General features: G+C 37.4%; 1 protein-coding gene and 1 long non-coding RNA gene across 10 annotated transcripts in view; one reads left to right on the top strand and one right to left on the bottom strand.

Annotated features, from left to right (window-relative positions):
- LOC139121920 (polycystin family receptor for egg jelly-like) overlaps positions 1-24831 on the bottom strand; it is a 302374-nt gene that overhangs the window by 98091 nt on the left and 179452 nt on the right. The gene's annotated exons all lie outside the window — the stretch shown is intronic.
- LOC139121919 (uncharacterized) lies at positions 2813-3703 on the top strand. The gene is made up of 2 exons (XR_011549365.1): positions 2813-3013; positions 3491-3703. It is a non-coding gene; the product is annotated as an uncharacterized lncRNA (long non-coding RNA).

The raw sequence follows: 24831 nt of genomic DNA, 5'->3' as shown, positions 1-24831 counted from the left end.
GCTGGTTTTTAATATGCATGTATATTAATAAGTGGTGTGAACTTATTCTTTCAGATCAACACTACATGGACTGACGGCCAGTGAGCGTGATGCGTGACAAGACTGAAACATTTATATTTCTTTTTGACATGTCATTACAACAATGATTTATTGCCATTAAAGACATTAATCATTATTACAAATGTAGATTTGCTGCAATTTTATGAATTTTGGTTCAACGAAGTACAAAGATCCACAAAGATTTTAAGATTTATTAGTAATAAAGCTCTACAAGTTACATTTGCTAGAACCGAATTATTTAAGCAGTCTTTTTGAGTAATTACCTGTACAACAATTTGCCTTCAGCAATAAGAAGTTGTACAAGTGATAGAGGTTTTTTTTTTATTGACAAAGCTTTTTCGACACTTTTACATGAAACCTGTCTGTGTTGTAATGTTGTTGTTATCCTGTACTTTGTCTTCTGTGTATAAGTTTTCTTTGTGTTTGACCCTTGTGAAACGAGGCGTATACCTATCATGGCTATAGAGTTAAAATAAAGTTTATAGGGCATATTGTTGTTGTATTGTTGTAAGATACTTATCGCATCAAATTGTAAAAGATTTATAAAAAATACGTATTTTAATTTAGGTAAATCGCATAACCACATCATTAATTAAACCTGTACTTTTAGAACAATAATTGTTAAAATAATTGAACTCAGGTATGGCCTGGAAGCTGTGATACTTGTAATTTTTTTCCCTTTCTGGCTCAATATGCGAGTGTGCATTTCAGAAAAATCAGTGAAAATCAGTTCATTTATGCTTTTTTAGTAAATTCATATTGGCCACTTTAGAGATACAAGGCTTCAGTAAATCGCCTCATTTTTTATGCTTAATTTTCTGCACTTTTATAGGGGAGATACTTTCTGTAGCGCAAAAGTTCAGGATGAGAAACGGTAAACGGTAGCCGACTGGTTTTGTGTGAGGCCTAGCAGCTAGGCGATGTTGCTGTGAGTGTGTGGGGGTTAGTAAAAATTATATTTGAGAAGCGCTACAATGAGTATCGTCGCTAGAGGGCAACCTTCACGCATGCGCTTTAGCTGTTATTTTAGGGATTTGCAAGGACTACCTGTACCCGTCAGTGCTTTTTTAAGTTAACATTTCCGTCTCACGGCCTTATCGCCAAAACTGAGGGCATAGCGTTTCAGTTGGATGTCTGTGTAAAAGGACAGTGACAAAATCAAACTTGGAGAAGAAACATGTAATGAGCATGACCGGAAAATTCAGGAGTGAATGAGTTGTATTTTCGGTCAAAACGCACGAGACAACATTTTGACTTCGCGATTTTCAGCGATATAAACTAATAAGACACTAAATAATGTACGATTTGGTAAATCTAACTATTTATCTTTCAATTCGCCTAGTTATAATTAACATAAGTTGAATTCTCGACGAACTACAGGCGATATTTCTTTACAACGTGTAGCGCTAGATTTAATGATTTTTTTTGAAATTTTCGCGTTCCATACCACCCACGAAGGAAAATCGATTTTGCGCGTCTCGGGTATCTGCGTCCGCACTGGTACTGTAAACATTGAACATGGCCGACGTACGATTTTCCTGTCTAAAATTTTCACTCATTTTCGTTCGTATGACTCTGAAACTCCAGGAAACGATTTGGAAGAAAGGATTATCTTGAAATATTGAGGTACTCGCCGATATTTTGCAAAATTAAGTGAGAAAAAATGCAAGGAAAATGCCGACAGGCTTACACAATGACAGTTTTCAGACTCAGAGGCATATGATCATCTCTGCAGATAATGCAACAGGCCCAGATCACGTGAGGCCATGAGGGGATATCCACGCAACTCAGTACCAAACACTAGCGCTCACAGAGTGAGCAAACACAAAGTGAGTACCCCTAACGTCAGCTCAGTAGTCTGTAATAGATTGTAGTCAACTAAGAAACCTTGGAGAATTTAGGCTTAACACTGTGGCTATGCCGCTAAGTCCCTTTTGATTTTTGTCATAGCTCAAAATCGTTCTCCCACACCTCAACCTGAGCCATGAACACCCCCACCAGTTTATGATATGACCCATCACAATGGCATGACGTCAACGGATCTTGACAGACGGAAGTCTTGACAGACGGAAGTCGTTGACACCAGCATACTGGTTTTCAACTCTAATACCTTCTCTGTCTATAAATAGACACGAGAAGGTAACAAAATGGCCACCAGGCAGCCATATCACATGGAATTGTGAAACCAATAGACATGCATATTATGACATAGGTGAATGTCCTTGTACCAACTTTGAATAACATCAGTTGATGTATGGCTTAGTTAGGCCAAAGTGAGTAAATTCTTTGTTTTGCGTCCGTACCTTACTAAGGTTTTTGGAGATTTTTCGGAAGAAAACCCCCCGAACTTTTCTTTTGAAATTTTGCTGTTGGTGGCGCTATTCTGTCAAAAAACAAGTCGTGGCTTTTAACTTTGCGATGAAACACTCCTTTACCGCAGTCAGATTTCACTAATGGACAATGCAGTGACGAAAAAAAGTACTCTCTACACATATACCCCTGACGATACTCGCCGCCTCATGTTCTCACTGTCTGTTGTGGCTTTGCCTGTTGTGGCTTTGCTGTCACGATGAAAATGGATGAAAGCAGGGAAACAATCGAAGTTACAAAGCAGGAAACCTTTGCACGGCAACTGGAAGGCATGGTCATTGCGAGCAATCGGGACTTGAACAGAGAGAGATTCAGTCGGCCGATTGGACTTTGGTACCACGACTCAGTGTATGGCAAACGGAAATATCGGAAAGTGTTGAAGCCTACCCTACAGTCTGAACGCTAGGGGTGCAATTTGCATATGCAAATGCCATTTCCTTTCGAACGGCACTCAGCAACTCAGTCTACACTGTGACCGTTGGCTGGCTAACACAGTTTTTCAGTCGCCCCCAAATCCTCATTTTTTCGCCGATAATTATCATTGGAGACCAACTTCATCTCTTCAATTGGATTTTCTGAGAAGGTAAGTGACTTTTCGGGGCTCTGTTTGAAAAATTAAAGTGAATTTTGTCGATTTCAGCGATTTTTCATAGTACGATGTTATATGTCGAGCGCGGACTTGTGTTGCTGTACCAACTACGGTAGCATGAAATTATGGCCCAAAATCAAGCATAGTTCGTGGAATTATACTATAAATTAGCTTTTTACCGCAGAATTTTGTCTGTTCATGCCAGGAATTTGATGTTGGGCGGCAAAGTTCGCCGCTGTGTTTTGCCGCTAAAATCCAATATGGCGCCAAATCAACATTAGTGTACTGTACGTTTACACGTACACTGTGTACTCGCATACGCTCATAGTGAAATAAATCCCCAAAATGTGCGTATTTTTAGGTCAAATGTTACTTTTTTGGGGGAAACTATCATCAAGTGACACTTTTAGGTTGTAATACGTAAAATTCGTGTCACAGTTGTTTTTAATTATTTTCCTCTTTTTTTTTCAGGGTCATCACAGTCCGAGGATGGCTTCGAAGCTTCCAGCCGCGGGGCTTCCCATAGAAAAACTTGTGCATGTGACCTCATGGTTGTTCACTTTTAACTTTTTTGACGTAATTTTCGTGTCTGATTTGTCTCAGTTTGTTGCAGTCAAGTCTCTGAGGCTTAAGTATTGATCAAACTTCAGGTTTATTTAGAATAAAGCTGTTGTCTTTGCAGTATATTGAATTCAGAACTTATTAATTTTCTTTTTAACCAACACAAAACCAACCGACACGTTCCAATATTTATTGAGAAATTCGTGTCACCCGAGCGGCACTTTCAAAGGCTTCATTAAAGGTGAACTTCTCCGATATGCTTGCACATGCAACAACGACATGGACTTCATTGAAAAGGTCAACTTTCTCACACGCAAACTTCAACAACAAGATTATAGAAAAAAAGATATATCTCGTATAAAGAAACATGTTACTCATCACCAACCATCGACGATACCTCACCGATAAAGATAAGAGGAATATGACATAAGAACAAAACTGGTTTACACAACGACCTTCAGTCCATTCATCAAACCAGGCAAATCAAACAATGTCTAACAAAAAATTGGAAAATAATAGAAGCCGATCAAACACTGGTCAAAGTTTTTCCAGAAAAACCTATCATAGCATACAAAGGAATAAAAACTTAAGAGACATCCTCGTTCAGGCACAAATCAAGCACGAGGATAAATAAACACGAACGGTCTGACCAACAAACCACTCAAAGTTCAGACCACAACATATCCATACTAGCATCTCTAGTTGATGAACAATCGCTACTATCAAATTAACATGTGGGATAAATAGCTCCAACACATAACCGGTTCTTTCCCGGGGACCCAGATCACATGACCAGGGTCAAAGCACTATCGATTCACTGGTGTCTCGCCATGTTTCTCCATATCATTAAACCACATTGATCGAATCAATATACCGCATCACTATCAAAGGTAGAAAACGATGTGTAAAGTTGCTCTCATTTTCCTATATATAGAAACAGACTTCAAGATACATAAAACAATTTATAAATTCTAAAATTCTGAGAAAAAAATATACTAAAGAACTGTAGTTGTAGTTAACATAAAATTATTCTCGTTTGTAGAGGCCATCTAATCTGTGGTGAATGTATAATGCCCACTGTAACAAGTACTAGAAAACGGCATTCATAGGTGAAATTTTTAGACGAAGTTTCGCCAAGGGTCTATTGAAAAGTGTACCATTTCCAGTAAAATAGCTCTGTGACGTTAAAAATTGGTATACACAATCAATTGTTACTGAAAAAGACACTGCTGAAATTTGATCGGTGCTCAAGACCCGGAAGACCATTTACTAGCCCCGTTTCTCCTTCATAGACAGACCCAAATCGTGTTATGCAACAGAAACTACTCAGTATACACATCGACAATCTTTTGAAGGTAGGTTTATTTTTACATCACAAACTGTTTATATCAGAAACAAATTCCTAAAAAACACATATTACCTATAACATTCACTCAGGTCCGCGGTATAGCGTGAATATAGGCATGTTTAGGCGACCCATGCTTGTGTGACCCCTGCGTACTACTGCGACCTTTGTTTTGAAATGAAAACGAGGCTATTTTTCTGAGGGCGCTGTTCAAATTACACCCCCAGCATTCAGACTGCTAGTTTATCAGTCTTTCAGGTTTGCCAAAAAATTTGGTTCATTCGTCCATTTTAACTTGAAACAAAACCAAACCAGTGATCAGTCCTGTAAACAAAATGCCTTTATGTGCTTTTTTGTTCAGTTTGCGGGAAAATATATTAGAATCCCTCTGTGAAAGTTTAAGACTTGTAGTCATAGCTGCTCTTGAAAGAGGTCACACTTTCTGCATTAATGACATCGGCTGGTAATTTAATTTAGGTGTCCACAACTCTTGCTGAAAAAAGTACTTCCTTGTGCTAAGTTGAACGGTTAGTTTATGAAGTTTTGGACAGTGTCCCCGAGTTCTCTTGTCAGCTGCGAACTCCAATGAAAGGTTACACTCAAGTGGTCATTCGATCTTTGATAACTTCAGACTTGAATCATGTTGCCGCGAATTCTTATGTTCAAGTGTTATTAAACCAAGCTGTTTAAGTCTATTTTGACAATTGTAGTGTTGGAGTTCAGGTATTATTTGTGTTGCCCTGCATTTCACTTTTTCTAAGATGTTTATGTCCTTTTGTAGTCATGGTGACCAAGCTTGTACCGCATATTCGAGCTGTGGTCTCACAAGTTGCTTGTTAAGATGAAGAGTGACATTTTTTGATTTGATCGTTTGGTGAGAGATCAAGCATTCTGTTTGCCTTTTTTGCAAAACTTATCACATGTGCTTGAAGGTTCTGCTTGAAGGTTTTAAGATAGTACGTCACAGTAAAATATTGTTCATTGAGTATTCATGGAAGGGGGCAATGTAGCCAATATGCATCCGCTAGTGTACACTCATTTTTTGTAGCTTAATTGTTTAAATCAGCTGTAGAATTTCAGGATCACTATAATTTCATAAGGAGTGATATGTCTTGGTATTGCAGTGTTGCGGCCAGGAATTTTAGATCAGGGGACACTGTGTCCCACTACCATTTATTTTTGGGGACATTTTGTACATTTTGCAGCAAGCAGTTGTCAATCCAATTTTGCATTATTTCGTAACACATTAGTTTCACTGAATAAAATTCAAGCTACCGGGACTGCGTCGCTATGCTTGAATTTCAGGCAATTGAAGCAGTATACCATATCTGCCGCAAATCAGAGCTCAGACGGACTGCAATCAAGCATATTATGATATCAAGTGCAGTGTTTTAATTACTTTTAATCATATAGCTAGCTCCGAAAGTATGTTGTGTAAGCCTCAAAATAATTATGCAAAACAAAGATCATCGTCAGTAACAGATATTACTTGTAGACTACGCCCACCACAGTTGACTCATGAGGTGACCCGCAGTGTTCAAGAATGCGGGACAACAGGTTCCGTTTTGGGGACATTGTCGCAAGGGCGCGTCCTAGCGGCAACACAGGTATTGTCAGTAAATGTTTTGAGTTCAGAACTAATTTCACCACCAGTGTGATTGATGTAGATTAGAAAGAGTACCGGTTCAAGAACTGAACCCTGTGGGACACCACTTGTGATGTATTCGCCATTCAGATGATATATGCTCCATTTATGACTGCTCGCTGTTTTGTATTTGTCAATTAAGCTTGGACCCACTGTAGAATATTTCCATCTAAGCCATGATACTTCATCTTTTCAATCAATCTGGGGTGTGGTACTTTGAAAGTGATAGGAATATAGATGTGAAGCGTCCACCTAAATTTGGGTCTGATGGGTCAGTGCGTGGAGACTGGCAATTGCAAAATGATTTCATTGATTTGATGGAAAGAAAAGGTACTGGTTTTACCGATGGTCCTGATCACCAGTGTCTTGTTCTCTCTGATGCCCCATCTTTCTAAAATTGAATGCAGGGGCTACAAGTTACCCAATCTGTTTGGTGTTTTCTTCTAAAACACAGACACCTTTCAGCACAACTATGATATTCCGTCTGAGCATAAACATTACCCAAGAAACTTGAAAGAAACGTGCAAGAACTTGAGGACAAAAGACTTCTTCTGTATAGTGTTATGGTGTACCCATTACTCAACATTAGGGAAAGACTGCATTAACTTGCATGGTACCTGAAACCCGGGTCATTGCCTGACCAACTCGGGTGACAAACAGAAGACTTTTAATCCCCCAAGGTGTGAATGTTCCATTGTTATGTTTTTCTTATCCAGCTGGTGCCTTTGTGGGAAAGGCAGGTCTGTGAAATTGATTTACAAGTAGGGAAGTAGGGTATTCCTAGGTTAATGGAGCATTCCCGTAATGAAATGCCCAGATTTAAGTAATTTGATGAGGCTGTCAAGGTGCTGTGCAATGGTATTGACACGTGGACACTTTGAATGCACAAAAGAAAGAAATCTAGAACTAATAAGAGAAAAGCAAACGTCAAAGAATGACTTTATTTTTATCAACTTGTTGTGAAAATGCATACAGCGATCATACAGTGTGTAACACTATGACAGGAGTATTCATGTTGGGAAAAATTGTTGAATAAATCAAACTGATTTTGTGTTAAATTTTCTGTGTGTTTTTAACCCCTTACCAGCCTACCTTTTAGGATTTTGAGTGGACGCAAAAGAATTTACTTACCTTGGCCTTATAGTCGATTTGAAATTTCATGAACCTAGAAATGTTTTTTCCTAGGAAGTTTTTTTGTTGATTTGCATTCATACGGGTATCTGAAACAATTTTAGCTTGGTTGCCCAAAAATTAATGTTGGGCAACTCTTGTAATTTGCATAATCCAAGATAGCTGCCAAATTATCTTTAAGGTTTCACTTTTGACCTAGAAATGTTCATTCCTTTGAGGTTTCTTGTTGATTTTCATTCATTTGGGTTGTTGAAACAATTTTAGACTGGTTGCACACAAAATGTAATGTTTGGCAATGCTTGTAATTTGCATAATCCATGATGGCCGACAAATCATCACTAAATTTTAATTTTTGACCAACAAATCTTCTTCGGTATGAAGATTCTTGTAGATTTGCATTCATTTGGGTATCTGAAACAATTTTAGCTCGATTGCCTGAAAGTACATGTTGGCCAACTATCTTAATTTGCATAATCCAAGATGGCCGCCTACATGACCTCTTAAATTTCACTTTTGGCCCTCATGTCCTTATATGGTATTTTTAGGTGTAGAAACCATTTTTGATGTTCCTTTGTTAGTCAAAGATCAAGTTCACAGGTTAAAGGTCAGGTAAAGGTTAAATTTGACTTTTGGCTCGGCAACAGTAGGAAACAAAAACTTTATGAACGCCCATGATTCTCTTTATCGGATTTTCTTTATGTGAAAACTGTTTTCAGGTCATAAGAACCAATACTCAACATTACATAGGTGTGAGTACACAATAAATGTTATTTTTGGCAATGAATTTGAAATATTTGTGTACTCCCACGGCTAGTCAGGATCAGAAAAACAATTCATTATATTGTCCTGGCTATTAACATCCACTCCGGCATCCTCATTATTCTCTTCTTTAACATTATGTCAACATTATCCTCCTGGTCATCGTTTGTAGCCTCCCCAACACCCTCCTTGCCAACATCCTCGTCATCTATTGCTTGATGAACTCATCTGTTCATGCATGGATTGTAGCAGTCATCTTCACCCGAAAGCAGTAACAGAACGATGTGCATGAGAGATATTCGTTGTGGCAGCAAAACACCTCAGTGATACATTTCTTAGCCTGTGCATTACATTGACACTGGATCAATTAACTCTGGCTGTGCTGGGTATAACCCTTGTCAATGACAGGAACATAAATACTGGCTAGCAATTTCCATCAAAATTTATACCAGTTGACTCTTCTGGTGAAGCTTGATAGCCTGCTGCTATCCACAACATATACTTGCAAATGAACCCTCGACACGTGCTGCAGCAGGATATATCACTAGTACAGAAATTTGCGAGAAATTTGCGAGAAATGGACACTTTCTCGCTTTTTCGAGAAGTAAGCGAGAATACATAACTTTCTCGCAATAACTTTGCAAGACTTTAATTTTCTCGCAATCAGCTGGCGAGAACTGTGTTTTCTCGCTCAGCATCTGCGCGAAACTGAATTCTCGCAATCACAGCGAGAAATTTGTTTTCTCGCTTTGCATCTGCGAGAAATTGTATTCTTCTGTATAAGCATTTCACGAAAATTTCACAATTTCTCGCAGATGCAGAGCGAGAAAACATAGTTCTCGCTGATTGATTGCAAGAATTCAATTTCTCGCAGATGCATGTGAGAAAGCACAGTTCTCGCAGCTTGATTGCAAGAAAGTATGTTTTCTCGCTTAGTTCTCGCAATATAGCGAGAAAGTGTCCATTTCTCGCAAATTTCTCGCAAATTTCTGTACTAGCAATCAAGCGCAATCACTTTAGGGCTTACTTTTAGTTGGTGAATAGACAGTCATGGACGATGCGTTCGATATTGACCCAGAACTTGTTGGCGATGTATAGATTCCATGGCAAAGAGGCTAAGCTAGACCTTGTTGTCATCACCATGACAGGATTACTTGAATGCTGTCTGATCAGTTTGGTGAGCAGACTGCCACTGAGATTGGGAAAGGAGCTCTCAAGGGCATGACACTGTCTGCAGAGCGTGTATGTGACTGGATTGATGCCCTCCCTATTGCTCCACACTTACCAGACTGGGTGCACCTTTTGTAATCTGTATAGGGGCGATACACGGCGCCAAAATGCCAAGAGACAGCACAAGGAAGAGTTGCGCAATATAGCATGTATTAGATGCAAAGGATCTGGGTCTTATTGATGCAGAGATGGAGAAGTATGCTCACGTACTTGAAGATTCTCGCCCTCATCTGCACAAACCTACCTAACAATCATACCCATCCATAATCCAACAACACTAAGACAAAATTCTTAATACATAGTCAATTGCTATAATCATAGACACAAAACAGCACAGAAAAGGCAGCAAACCACCTGTGCAGACAACAAAGTCAAATTCTTTAAAGATATATGGACCTCTAGCTAAGACCAAGAAGTGATGTCAACCCGTACGAAAGATCAAAACTTGCTACATATTAGTACATAATTATATGTTACAAATTTGATACACGCTTTAAAGGTATACTGTCACCTGTTCCAATTTTGCCACAGTTACCATGGAAAGAGAAGATCTAACCAATCACTGATTTTAAGCAGGTGGCCGCTTTTTAAAAACAGCGCCCTCACATGGGCATTTTGAATACCAAGGAACGCCCCTCTGACCATATATGGGCATATTTAGATTACAGGTGACTGTATACCTTTAATTGAACATGTGAAGGATTTGCACCAAGTTTGTACTAGTTTGGTACAAACTATGGGATTTACACCATGGTAGTTGTGAAATTTGTACCATTGGCTTGTAGATATACTGTATGTGAAATACATATCAAGTTTGGTACGAACTTCAGGTTTTTTTAGCTGTCCCACGTGGCACAGTTTTGTCACAGAATTGAAACAATGATCGAACTACGTACCCTGTGTTCATTGTACAAAATGACAAATTAATTCTTTTATATTCAAAAAACTTTTAAATACTCTCGGTTGTTAAACACATATGAATTAGGTTACGCGTGGAATGTACAAATGTATCAAACCATGGAGGTATAGCTACCTCCATGATCAAACCATTGCAACATCATGAATGAAAAACATCAAAAGTCAACTAAAACTTAGTTCAGCTGCCATTTTTTCAAACAATTTCCTTGGACATATTTTAAATGATTAGGATCCAAAAATGGTACTCAAATTCCAGTAAAACACTTTTTTGTTCCGTTTACTAGTGGTAACCACTGAAAGTACCTGTTATGTGTCCACCAAAACACATTCACACTGTCATACCAGTATGCTCAGAGCAGGGGAAGTCATTGCCATGGCTATAAATCATGATCGTTACTTGCATTATTACACATGTCCAAAGACCATGGATCCCAGCTGACACCAAATGTCTTCAAATGATTGATTTCAAGTGCATAAAAGTTGGTCAAAAAGTAATATACTCTCCCATTTCTCGAGAAACTGACGTTTCACTTTCAGATAAATGAGAGCATCGAAGTCACAGGTCACACAGATTATCATGTATTCGAACTTCGACCTTACAAGATCACACATCGTGAAGAGAGACACCTGATTGGCTAATTTTGCCAACACCAGCATTTGAACTCCAGTACTTTAGCAAGTCATGCATTTCTTCAGCAGTCAAATTTACAACGTTTTTACCCGCCGTTTTGGGGAGAAATTGTAGATTATTTCTATCATAGGACGATTAAGGGAACAAAGAAGAGATTTGGGAGTACAATATTGTTGTTTGAAGGACATTGCCAGCATTCCACACCGAGAGTTCATGTAAGTTAAACACATTCAGTGAATCATGGATGTCCGTTATACACTCAAATGGCCTTGGACAATTCCGCGGGATTTCAGTTAAGTTTCAAGCTAGAGTTTGCTGCTTTGACACTTTCCATGTCACAGAGGACTATTTCAAACCAACCACTGTTCTTTGAGAACATCATGATGACAAGAAGTGAGACTGTCCGTATCGATCATTGCATGTACTTATGATAGAAACTCCACTGCATGCCATTGTGCATCGGACAAATCGGACATGGCAGAGTTATTTCGTCACTGTTGTCGGTATCTTATGGTGGAAGAAATATGTTTGGACTCGGTGGAACTAATCTATCATCCAATTGATGTGGAATTTGGTTGTATTTAGTTGTTTGCTTTTTGAATGAGCAGTAAGTGTCTGTTCAAATATCGCTGTTAAGTCAAGGTCATCACATATTCCATGGAAGTTTTTATTATTTTTTGTAGCTATGGACATTGTTTCTTCCATGATTTTGTGTTTTGATTTGAACATGTAATAATACAACATTAAGTTAAAACTCTCATGTTTTCCATGTAAATTCCATCGGAAAGGTATTTTGAAATGTTTAAAGTGAATTTTAGTCGTCAACAAAAGAATATGTCACAAAAATTACAAAATTTTTTGAATAAGTTTTTCATTGTTAACTATCTATGAGACTTTAACATAATATTTTTTCACCATTCAGTTTCTATTTGGTACACATTTAAAAAAATTGTGATCTGTATGATCTTCTTTAAAGAGACAGAATTTACCATTTTTCAATCTAAATTCCATTGTCAGAGAATGTTTTGAATTATAGTGTACTGTACATATATGCCAAAAAGAATATATTTTACAGCTCATTTTATGTATAAAGTACAAACTTTTATGTTTATTATTTATAGTAGACATATTGTTTTATTCTACAGTAATATATTGTGTTTTTTAGTTAACAAAATTTATTGTCTGAGAAGTTTTTTCTGTTTACAGTGTAGTATAGTTGAATGTGTCGCAAGCTTAGGGTGAGTGCGTGTTGGATGTAGTAATATCCTCTCAACTTTTTCATAGATGTTCCAACCTAGCATCTGGATACATGACTTGAAGGTGAATTTTAGAATCTGCTGCTCACAAGGTAAACATATCTAAAGAGTACATTTATAAGCCAGTTTAGAAAGAATCATTTGTATACAATACAGTGGGGAGAAGCAGCACGATGATGTCATATGTACCACATGTTGTGTGAGCATTACTTTGAAAAAGACGCTGTCAGGAATTACAATCATCTAAATCCCCTGAAATGTTACCAGGGCAACAGTATGTCTGCTGTTGCTAAGACAACAGATACCATGCCCCAGATATTGAATCCCCCCCCCCCATCTCCAAGCTTGGTGCACACTCAATACAAACAAAAACAAAATAACCTCTACATTCTCTGTACAAACTTGGTGCAATGTTCATCACACTCTCCACACATACTTGCTGCAAACTTAGCCAATGTGTATATAACTGACTAGCAAGATTGGTGCTTGTTTGGATGTCAGAATTTGTATCAAGTTTGTAACAAGTAAGGAATGCAAACTTAAGTGGCAAATTTTGATCTTTCGTAAGGGAGGTGTTCCGAAAAAAGTAAGCATCTTGCCCCACATATGGCATTTGCCATAAATCAATGTCACCGATGCCATCAGCGATCATTTCTCGAAGAGAGATATAATACTTATCTACCAGCCTGTGATACCTGCCAAAAAGAGTTTAAATGTTAAGACAGGTCTTTCTGTAGTGTTACCTTGATTTAAAAGTTTGCAAGAGAGATGGCTATGTCTCTCTGCAAAATCATCATAATAACTGCATGCTCAATTCATATCGAATAAGCTGGGAAATGTATACCCATAACCTGGTAAGAAAGGAATATTTCTGAGGTGTGGGAAATTGATGATACTAAAGTCGAAATCATCTCTCTTGTCATGTAGCCTGGTAGAAAGGTGACCATTAGAGTCGTTACCAATGACCATGAGCTTTCTATCGCAAATCCTTTGACACAAGATGTCATCATGAAGAGCAAGAATGACAAGCAGACACTGGCTAGTATGTTCTGCACTTTATATTGTTGGTGACAATGGATACTCAGGAAGACGACGCATTAGATCATGACGAGGAAGACATCACCATGATTCCATATGTTCTTACAGCAACTAACTCTGGAAAATGTTATACATGTACCGGTACATAGTGATTAAACTGATGTGACTTGTCCTCTTGGTGTACTGGGTGTATTGGGCAGGCCTGTATTGTAGAGTGCAAATGGGGCGTTGGAATGGCAACGCGACCTGTAATAATCTTGGACCAAAATGTCTGCAACTCCAGGGCATGCATGCCCTCAGAGGGTATGACACCACCTCATATCTATAAAGCGAATGCATGATTGGTGAACCAAAAACTTTGATGCACCACAGAGGCTGATTGGTAGAGACAGGAAAACCATTCTTCCTTGGTATGTATGGTCAGCAGTCGGGACTTTTAAGCTGTTCACCACAAAGTAGAAAAGCCCTAAAGTGATCGCGCTTCATCCAACAATGGCAAACTTGCTGCAGCCCATGTTGAGGGCTCATTTACAAGTAATGTTGTGGAAAGCAGCAGGCCATCAAGCTCCACCATAAGAGTCAGCTGATGTCACAAAATTTAGATGGGAATTGTTGGATAGTATTCCTGTTCCTGTCATTGATAAGGGTAACCAGCACTGCCTGGCTTAATTGACCGAGTGTCAATGTAAGGCTTAGGCTACAGAATGTTTCACATGTCGCATATGGCTGCCAAAAAGAACATTTGTCATGCACATCGTACTGTAACTGCTTTGGTGAGGATAGATACAATCCATTCACGAATAGATAAGTTGCTCAAGCAATAGATGAGGAGGATGTTGACATGAAGAATGTTGGGGAGACCAGTAATGGTAACCAGGAGGATGATGTAGACCCTAATGTTGGGGAAGAGAATGATGAGAATGCCATGGATGATGGTGAGAGCCATACAGTATGGGGATTGTCTTCCTAATCATGATTATGAGTAAATACTTCAAATTCATTACCAACAATAACATTTATTGTTTTATTCTGTTATTTTACACATATTTAATTTTGAGAATCGGTTCTTGTGACTTGTAAAACAGTTTTCACATGAAGAAAATCTATTACAGTGAATCATGAATGTTCATAAAGATTGCATTTCCAATTATTGTCAAGTCTAAGTCAAATTTAACATTGACCTGACCTTAAGCTTGTGAATTTGACCTTTCACTAACAAAATAACATCAGAAATTGTTTCTACACCTATGAATATCCAAAATGAAAGGTATTACACATCATGTAAGGACATTAGGCCAAAAGTTATATTTTAGAGTTGACATTCGGTGGCCACCATCTTGGATTATGCAAATTACGGGAGTTGCCAACATTAACTTTCGGCAAACAAAGTCATCATTATTTCAACTATAAAAATAAATGCAAATCAATAAAAAAATTCAAAAGAACAAGCATTTCTTGGTCAAAAGTTAAATTTTAGAGATGATTTGGCGGCCATCTTGGATTATGCAAATTACGAGAGTTACCCAACATTACGTTTTAGGCAACCAAGTCATCATTATTTCAACTATCAAAATAAATGCAAATCAATAAAAAACTTCAAAAGAACAAGCATTTCTTGGTCAAAGTTACATTTTAGAGATGATTTGGCGGCCATCTTGGATTATGCAAATTACGAGAGTTGCCCAACATTAAGTTTTGGGCAACAAAGCTAAAAATGTTTCAGGTACCCAAATGAATGCAAATCAACAAAAAATTTCATGACAAAGACCATTTCAAGGTCAAAAGTTAAATTTTAGAGATGATTTGGCAGCCATCTTTGATTATGCAAATTACGAGAGTTGCACAACATTAATTTTTGGGCAACCAAGCTAAAATTGTTTCAGATACCCAAATGAATGCAAACAAACAAAAAAACTTCATAGGAAAGAACATTTCTAGGTTCACTATTAGAGGTATCTGGCTGTGTCGTGAATTTGAAGGTATATCAAGGTCGAGAATCACAGCCAGCTCCTGAAACATCAGTAACTGACTATGTTGTCATGACACTGTCCCAAATTACAACAAATGCTATGAGTTTTATTGTGACAACTACTACACATTCCTTACTTTGGCTGTTTGACAAACTGAAGAATATAGAAAATAATTTGGTTAGTGGTACTGTCAGACCAAATAGAGCTGCCATCTGAGACGAGTCAGAAAAGTAATATTTATAACCAGAGCAGCGGACACTCCGTTTTACAAGAAGTTATCATGGAAATATCTATCTGTTTTGTTTAAAAGTTTTGGGGTATAGATCCAGTAAAGTTTTGCTGGTTTTATTAAAATACGATGCCGAGTATGATATTCATGAAGTCCCTGCTGCAATTGCAAAAAATTGAGAAATGATGCACATTTTACCTGTGCGTATTTGTGGTAGATACATGCTCAACTGTAAATGAATATTTGTTCAAATGAAGTCAACATTCCTAAATAAAATGCAAATGAAGTGTAAAAGTGTAAACTTAGTGAAACAGTGTTCGCGGTGAGTTTTTTCTCCTCGCGTACGGCATACGCATTAGTCTGCTAAAATTGCGTAATGGCTGGATTTGAGTGCGTAATTTCACTTCCGCACTCGATTGATGAAAAAACTGACAGCAAAATACAATGTGCCGTTGAATAAACCTACACTACATATTCGGATTGTACGATGTAACATTATTTTAATGAAAACAGTTTAACGAACAACTTGAACAATGTTGAAACGTAACAGCGAAGGGTATACATGCGACCGTCAAAACACATCGGGCAACCCAAAAGTTAGAGTTATGGCAGCTTATCCAGACGGTTTCTGGACGTTTCGGCACCAAGTTGTTTCGGCCCAAGACGTTTCGGCCTTCCAATTTCAGGCCTCAAGTCGTTTCGGCACCGCAACCCAAGACGTTTCGGCACCGCTGAAGGCTACCTGTGGGAACTAGTGCTGGAGCGTAATGTCACGGTTGCAAATCAAAGTACTAAAAAGTATAGTGTCAACTAACATTCACGTACATGCTTTAATCTTTGTGAGAACACCGCGGGAAGAGACCGTAAGAAAAAACTTCATATCATTTTCAAATCTGTGACACAAGTTTATCGATATTAATAGCCGCCGACACGGCAAAAGTTTGAAAGCGGTGACGAAACAGCACGGCAAAATTCACACAAAATGTACATGAAGTACCGGTCAGAACACAGAGGTCACGCTTACGAATGTGACGGATCCGTCAATTACCAAATAGTTTGAAAAAAAATCGAAACACAGATGCCGAAACGTCTTGGGTTGCGGTGCCGAAGTGACTTGGGGCCGGAAATTGAGAGGCCGAAACGACTTGGGCCGAAACGACTTGGTGCCTGAACGACCAGTTACCATCCAGACACTTTTGCAGTGTTCAAAATTTATCGGGATTCCGACGAGCTCTACCGATGAATCATTTTTTTCACGGATTCGTAGAGCAAAGTTGAAAGAAAACAGATTTGTCTGCTTCAACGCCATGCTGCATGTGTGCTTGATCAAAATTTGGGAACAGCGAGACGCGATGATCGTGCACGGTTGGCATTTATATAATTTGTCGCAACATTTCTGTCAATCACTCACTTTCAGAAACTATCGCTCGCCTGAAAATTAGCAACGTAATTCATAGGCACAGCTGACACGATAACGTGCCTAACGTGATAACGTGGCCCAGAGAATCCGAAACTTTCCACACAAAATGAGTGATTGACAGAAATGTGTTGCAACAAATTTCGTCTGGTTGTCGCCTAAGCTCAGTCGTGGGGAGTGCTTTCGGTGTTATCCTTTGCGTATAGAAAACGCATAACGATGAAAACAAGTCATCGTTGATGACACAGTCCCCACTTGTTCATGGGTACTTTGATTACAGGTCCTCAGAGAGGATAGAGTCCTCTTCATTAGGTCTGTGATAAAAATACTTTTGAATAAATTTGCTTGATACATGTCTGAGCTGTAGTTCAGGACATGAAAGAAACGTCATAAAATGGCCACATGGCGGCCTTATTGGATCGTATCACAGAACAAATCTATGTGCATATGTATGACAGTCATCCAGCTCTATGGGTTTGCTCAGAATTAGATATATGCATAATTAATGAGGTACAGTATGAAGCATCATAAGGTCTCCCATCATACCATATATGAAGGGTGTACCACTTGTGGTTCCTGAGTTATGGACAAATATGTATATTTGAGGTCAAAGGTCACCGAGGTCACATGACATTTTGTCAAAAAAATTGTATTGCTAAGTTATCCCTATATACCAAAAATCAGACCTCTAGCTCTATTGGCTCGCTCAAAATTAGACATGCGCATAATTGATGAGGTACAATATGTGGCGTCATAAGGTGTCCCGTCATACCATATATGAAGGGTGTACCACTTGTGGTTCCTGAGTTATGGACAAATATGTATATTTGAGGTCAAAGGTCATCGACGTCATGTGACATTTTGTCAAAAAATTGTAGTGCTAAGTTATCCCTATATACCAAAAATCAGACCTCTAGCTCTATTTGCTTGCTCAAAATTAGATATGCACATAATTAATGAGGTACAATATGTGGCGTCATAAGGTGTCCCATCATACCAAATATGAAGGGTGTAGCACTTGTGGTTACTGAGTTATGCACAAATATGTATATTTGAGGTCAAAGGTCACCGAGGTCACGTGACATTTTGTCAAAAAATTTTATTGCTAAGTTATCCATATATACAAAAAATCAGACCTCTAGCTCTATTGGCTCACTCAAAATTAGATATGCACATAATTAATGAGGTACAATATGTGGTGTCATAGGGTGTCCCATCATACTATATATGAAAGGTTTAGGACTTGTGGTTACTGAGTTATGGACAAATATGTATATTCGAGGTCAAAGGTCACCAAGGTCACGTGACATTTTGTCAAAGTGTCTGAGATATCTGCGTGAACGGATGGACTCATGGATGGACTAATGGACGGACATGACCCAATCTAAAAGCCCCCTTGACTTTATCTTGGGGACTAAAAACTGTGTAACTGCATCCTTTTTGCGATATGAATACGATGAGAAACTAAATTTTTATTTTTCTTGGCCTTATACATGGGAGTCTATGGACTGCCTTATACATGGGAGTCTATGGACTGCCTTATACATGGGAGTCTATGGACTTCCTTATACATGGGAGTCTATGGACTGCCTTATACATGGGAGTCTATGGATTGCCTTATACATGGGAGTCTATGGACTGCCTTATACATGGAAGTCTATGGACTGCCTTATACATGGGAGTCTATGGAGGTGAAAACTAAAAAGTCCTCTAACACGGCCAAATTTGATCGCATTGTGAAACAAATCGATGTGCATCTGTATGAGGTAGGGTACTATCCTTGTACCAAGTTTGAACGAAATCGCTCCAGGCGTCTCTGAGATATCTGCGTGAACGGACGGACGCACGGACGCACACACGCACGCACGGACGCACGCACGGACATGACCAAACCTATAAGTCCCCCCGGACGGTGTCCGTGGGGACTAAAAATGCGTATAGAGTCAATTTCAATGCGTAAATATGCACGATTTTTGCGTAAACGCGAACTCTGGTGAAAGTCTCAGTAAACATTGGTCAGATTGTCTTGGCAAGGCAGCCAATATACCATATTTACAAAAAAGGTTGCATTGAAGTCACCAGGAGTGAATCTCAAAGAGGTTGTGGTACAAAGATCTTAGAAACAAATATTGACCGACCAGCGGAAGATAAAACACTTGTGAAAAACATGGACGTTTCCGGTACAACCCTTCATGAGGATTGTTCCTGAAATGTCCATGCTTTTATTCTCTGCTGTTTTTGTTCTCTGCTGCTCAGACATTATTATATTATATGCACGTTGATTTGCTTTATGATACAATCCAATATGGCCTTGTGGTGGCCATTTTGTTTAAATTTGATTTTCTCATATCGAAAACCATAACTTAGACATGTGTCAACAATTTTATTCAAAGTTGATAGAAGGACATTGACATATGTCATACATATGCACATCAATTGTTTCATGATATGTAGCAGTACCATGTCAATTATTCAATTTTTGTTATTAGGTTGATAGGTCCGGAAATTTATAGTTCATCAAATTTCATGAAACTTGGTACAGATGTTGAGCTCACATTGCAGTAAATAAAGACATCTATCAGTGTCATAAGTGCACATTTAAGGTGGTTGGAAAGGCTATTTTTGCACCAATTCTTTTCTCAGAGTTAATGTCAAGTTTCAAGTGTTAGAATCAAGATATTTAGTTCAAATTTTCAGGATATCTGCCTTAGTTAATATTTTCTCCAAAGAATATAAAAATTGTATATTTGCCGCCATGATTTTGAAATATGACACCAGTAAATATTAAAATTTAATTTTTCATACTTTTTTTACATATTTGAATTTAATAATAATTGGATAGTATTAATATTACCAAATTAGCTATAAATATGTTGACACTATTTATTGTAAGATTTGTACGGCAGGATTTGTAAATAAAATTTGTTTTTATGATTTTACATGGGTTTATATATCAAAAAATTATTAAAAATTCTTTCAAATTTCAAAATGTGATTTTTCAAAAAGTACTTCAAATACAGGAAAATTGTGCCGTACAAATCTTATCTGTAACCTTGTTAATAGGCTGTAAAAATTCCATGTTCATATCTCATTTCAAAGTTGGATTAAATTGGTATACAATTATGTAGGAAAACTGTTATTCTGTCAAAAATGTTGAAAACAAGCCATATTTGTACCCCTCTTTTGAAGTCATAGAGCAGTTTTTTTGGTTAATCTCACTTTTGACACCTCTTTGACACTCAAAGAATATAAAAATGCATTTACAATAGCAGTCACTCACTCTGAATGCCAGCACCGCCTTGTCAAACTTTCCTGAAAAACAGCTAATAATGACTTTTCAAACATTTTATTAAAAGCTAGGGGACCTCTACCATAGTTAATACACTAAGGACTCCCCAACTTCTTCTTATTTGGTCAGTTTTTCAGAAGTTTTAACAGGCTATAACTCTGCAATGCCTTTGTGCCCAAATGTCTCGTTTTTTTTATTCCACACAGAATGTTGACTACTTTTATATTTTAATAGTTTTGTTGAAATTTATAACTGACGCTCTAGCTTTTCCAACCACCTTAAATACTGAACTTTCTTAATTACCGGTGATTTGTCCACAAATACTGCATCAGATTTGTTGAAATTTGGTACAGATGTTGATCTTTTGGTACTGTATACTGTGCGAAGACATTAAGCAGTATCATGTCAATTGATTGCTAATTTGCATATTTGATGAAGTTTCATAATTAGTATGATATGTCTAGGAATGCTGTATCAAATTTGATGAAACATGGCACAGATGTTGATCTTCCAGTAGTGTTATGGCATGCAAAGATATGTAGGAGTATCATGTCAATTAAGCGCTGATTTGCATATTTAATGAATTTTGGTAATTAGACTAATATGGCAGGAAATGGTCCATCAAATTTCATGAAACTTGGTACAGAAGTTGAGCTCACATTGCTTTAACATTGAACAAAGACTATGCAGTGTATGTCATGTTTAATAAATATTAATTTACATATGTAATGAACTTTCCTAATTACAGTGATATGTCCAGAAACACTTCATCCAATTTGATGAAGCTTAAAATGTGCAGGTGTTGATCTCACAGTGTTGTAATGCAGTTAATTTACACTTAGCGGTATCATTTATGAAATGGGGTACACGTAATAATCAGTCAGTGTTATAATAGAAAGCAAAAATGTTTTACAATATTGATTAATTACTAATTGATTTATTAAATGGCCTTTTGTAATTAGGTTGGCAGCCCACATTGTCACATTGGCAGCCCACATTGGTTTTTGCCACCATGGAACTCATTTTTAATCACAGACACAATTAATGAACAGGACTTTCTCCTCTCCAAGGACTTGAAATCAAAGTACCCATTAACAAGTGGGGATGTGTCATCAATGATGACTTGTTACAAGTGTTTTATCTTCCGCTGGTCGGTCAATATTTTACTGTTTGAAACAACCAGCCTTTCATTTTCAAGATTAAGGATAACATAAGTATATTCACAAAAAGTGTCATCTTTAAATTTGCTGCTTAATCCAACAATTTCAGGTTACTAATTACAAACTCTTACATCTGTGATGTAAATATGACAAGTTTGTATAAAAAATGCTTGGAAATTTGGTTTGAAAGGTTGTTTTTTTCCATTGTGATATTGTATATTTATTGAATTATTTGTCTGTGCATGCTTTTAAATTGGTAAGAAGGGCTTTAAAACAGATGTACATATGTGATGCCACAGGCTCCTTGATAGGTTTTTGTGTAGAAGTTCCCCATTTGTCTATGGTACTGCAATTCTTGTTTGACCGGGTGGAAGTATGGGATATACTATTCTCATGTGGGTGTGGCAGCATCGTTACCAGTGGAAGCTCCAAGGAATGCCCATTATTTCATGTTGCCTTTAATAGTTTCCTATTGTGCAACCATGGACCTTAGCACTCTGGGCAAATGGCTTTCTAATTGTTCAGTGCAGCGTCAGCACTACCGGGCAAATGGCCTTCTAATTGTTCAGTGAAGCGTCGCCATTGTTTAAGCTCTGCCATTGCTAATGTCAATAGCAATAGATTTTTAGCTACTATAGACTATAGTCTATAGAAGCTATTGGGATGGGTATCCGTCCGGCGTCCGGTGTCAGTCTGTATGTATGTATGTATGTATGTACGTATGTATGTATGTCCGTTTGTGAGGCGTCCGTCCACTCAAATATCTTGAGAACCGCAGTACTTACTGATTTGATATTTGTTGTGTAGATGAAAAATACGATTTTGAGAAACTATTTTTTTTAATTTTTTGATATTGTTGAAAATAGGCAAATTAATGCCAAAAAAGGTGTTTTTGGTAAAAAATCTTCTTCTTCATAACCGCTGGTCAGACAGCTTTGTTATTTGGTATACAGGTCCCTAGGGTAACCCAACTTAGACTTGTTCAAATTGTGATGAAATATGCAAATCTGTATTTTTAAGGAATTTTTTTGTCATTTTTGGTCAAAATTTGACTTACATTGTATGTAATTCTTGTACTGTATAAACCCTATCAATTCACCCAGAAAAAAATAATTAATGTGATTTTAAATAATTGAATTAATTAGGAAATCATCAAAGCCAAAATAATTTTAGTGTAGAATTATCAGAAAGTTCAACTTTTTTTGACAGTTCATAGTGAAATGCTTACCATCTTGGAGGATTAAAACATGTAAAGGCAACTTTCCTGAATCCCAACTTTGACATATTCTGAACCGTCATTTATTGTGCCCTGTATGTTATCTAAAAGAAATTGCTCAAAATAGTCAATAGAGATAGAGATGAGATAGAGAAAGTTCTAATTTCCATTTATGGTTGACTTGGTAAGGATAAAATAAAATTACTTTTTGAGGAAAAAAATAGAGTGGTCAATTAAAAGAGTGGTCAAAGTGATAGGGTTTTTATGGTAAAGCTGGGCTGTATAAAGATTCCTCATGTGCTATTTATAGCAATTATGCAATCTGTGTAAACAGTGCAATGAAAGTGTAACATGATTCCTTATAATGCTTTTGATGACCTTGAACTTCTTAAGTTTCAAACCTTTGTCTCTTCAGTGTGCTTTCTCTGAGTATGTAGTCTCAACTTATTAAACCGAACTCACAATGTTAATCAAAGATATCCACCTTCTTCATCAATACATGTGTCACAAAAGGTTATTCTCTACATAACTCAACAGAGCTCTGTCAACTGTTGAGTTGCTTGTTCTTTCAAAACCGCTGGTCAGACAGCTTTAATATTTAGTTTACGTGTCCGTAGGATGACCTTAGTGAGATAATTTCATACAGTAAGGAAATACTTAATTTTGTATCCATGTCTATAGTAGCTTCAGGGACTTTGGCCCTATGTTTCAAGACGGCGGCGCCAAGAAAGAGAAGCTGCTATATTGAGTTAAAGTACTTATATATCTAAAAACAGCTGAAATATAGGAGGCAAAATGTAGAAAATAACACTGTTGTATTTGTTTTTGCTAGATATACTTCCCAAGATATGTTGGATTATTGAAATACAACTGCAGACTGATTATACAGCCAAGGTTCACTAACTACATCGTGCTAGGCTTGTTGATGTCGCCGAACACCAGCAATACAAATGCAAAAAATTGAACAAATTATGTAAGCATTCAAAAATCAAAAACCACACAATGGAAGCATATTATCTCTACATAATATGTGTAATTTTTTATATACATAGTGGCAGCAATAAGCATAAAGAGGCGAGCGATGTGAATGGGGTTGCTAAAGCATTGCAGCCGGTGAAAAGGCTGTTGTTATCTATAAGGTATTCAACATGTAAGCCGCTGTATTTCTTGCATCTGTTACAATGTATACTATAAACAAGCGACCTAGCGGCCGATATAGCTCCGCTGGGGTATGTAGAGAATAACTATTTTTGACTCAATGCAGTGGCTAGAAAAAAGTGGCTAAAATAGCTGCAAATATACACAATTGAAGATTTCATCATACTTTGAATATATCACATCGGATCATCCCTAAAGAACATGTCAACCAAAGCTATCTGATGAGTAGTTTTTTGAGAATAAAATTTTCTGACCAAAAATGGCAACAATTGCCCCAAAAATAAAAATTGCAGATTTCATCATAATTTCAAAAAGACCAAATTTAGTTCATCTATAGAAACCCGTCTACCAAATTTCAAAGCTGTTAGACCAGTGCTTTTTTAGAAACACATTTTTTGACCAAAAATGGGAAAAATTGCCCCCAAAATTCAAAATTGCAGATTTCATCATAATTTCAATAAATATCATTTAGTTCATCTATAGAAACCTGCATACCAAATCTCAAAGCTATGAGTAGTTTTGGAAATACACATTTTTTGACCAAAAATGGCAAAAATTGCCCCCAAAATACAAAATTACAGATTTCATCAGAAATTCAATACATATTACTTAGCTCATCTGTAAAAACCTGCATACTAAATTTCAAAGCTATCAGACCAGTACATTTTGAGAAACACATTTTTTGACCAAAAATGGAAAAATTGCCCCAAAAATACAAAATTGCAGATTTCATCATAATTTCAGTAAATATCATTTAGTTCATCTGTAGGAACCTGTATACCAAATTTCAAAGCTATCAGATGAGTAGTTTTAGAAATACACACTTTTTGACCAAAAATGGCAAAAATTGCCCCCAAAA

This window comes from Ptychodera flava, chromosome 21 (assembly GCF_041260155.1).
Source record: "Ptychodera flava strain L36383 chromosome 21, AS_Pfla_20210202, whole genome shotgun sequence".
NCBI lineage: Eukaryota > Metazoa > Hemichordata > Enteropneusta > Ptychoderidae > Ptychodera > Ptychodera flava.
The sequence above is the reverse complement of the archived record's forward strand: the minus strand, read 5'-3'. Positions and strand labels throughout refer to the sequence as shown.